Consider the following 1150-nt stretch of genomic DNA (forward strand, 5'->3'; position numbering starts at 1 on the left):
CACCCCCACCCCCTCCCCATCGGCTTTGCACGACAGCACGGCACGAAGCACGAAGCACCATCCCCAGCATTTTCCTTCCTTTGCGAATCATGTCGGGCAGTGTGATTAATTTTCAGAGCGAACCGGGGAAGACGCTGCAGCGAGAGGGAGAGAGATGAAGAGAGAGGGGGCGGGGAGCGTTTGGGGTACACAGAGTGTAAGAGGCAAATTTACAGACGAAGGAGGTCATAGACTAGAGACAGCTGCTGCTTGAAGCGAGTCGCAGGATTTATGAAGGGAGCGAGCGGACCCAGCGAAGGGACAACAAAAAGCACGTTACGCTGAGTAATAATGCAAAGAAAGACATGCTCGCGTTTAAATATTGGTTCCTGTTTGCAGGCCGTGCGGCGCTGCCCGGGAGTGACGCCGACGAGATGCGGACAACATGAAGCTGTGGAAGGCCCTGCGGCCGGCGGCACCCGTCGCCGGTGGAGGGGCCGAGGCCAAGCAGTGCGGTAGGTCAGCGCTTTGCCCCCGGCCCGGTCGGCAGGGAAGTGCCAACACTCGCACTCGTACTTAGACTGCACCGCAGGCGTGCGTGCGGATGGTTGCCTACAACACGCTCGTTCGGGCCGTGCCGTAAGGCCAAGAAACTACTGGGCACTACTGGGCCTCAGTAGCGAGGCAGAGAGTATGAGAGCTTCGAGTGTCCAGCAGTAGGAGACGATGAGGTCCACTCCAGCTCGCAGCGCCCACACGCAGTTTCGCGTGACGTCCACGTCAAGGGTGCCGGGCGTGCGGGGTGGCCGCGAGGCCGGCGTGAGCGTCCGTGAACAGCCATACCAGCCAGGGCGCCAAGTCTCACTCAGCTGCCCTCCCCGCGGCCAGCTGCGAATACTCCCCGCGCAGCTAGTTTAGTTCCCGAGGGTGCGGGGTATCGCTGTCCGCCCAGGCGGACACGGCCGAGACACGGGCACGGACGGGATAGGATAGGATACGGGAGATGATACGTCGCCATCATTCTTCCCCGTGCGAAAAAGAGGTTTCATTTTGTACTCCGCCTCCGCCTCACCTGCGGCGCCTTGTAAGCCAAAGGCGGGATTTTCACTTGACGACATACTTGAAGGCGCCTTATTTAATTTCCGCCCTTCCCGTTTGCTTTCAACTTGGA

The sequence above is a fragment of the Frankliniella occidentalis genome, unplaced genomic scaffold (assembly GCF_000697945.3).
Source record: "Frankliniella occidentalis isolate FOCC.00 unplaced genomic scaffold, Focc_3.1 Scaffold428, whole genome shotgun sequence".
Classification (NCBI taxonomy): domain Eukaryota; kingdom Metazoa; phylum Arthropoda; class Insecta; order Thysanoptera; family Thripidae; genus Frankliniella; species Frankliniella occidentalis.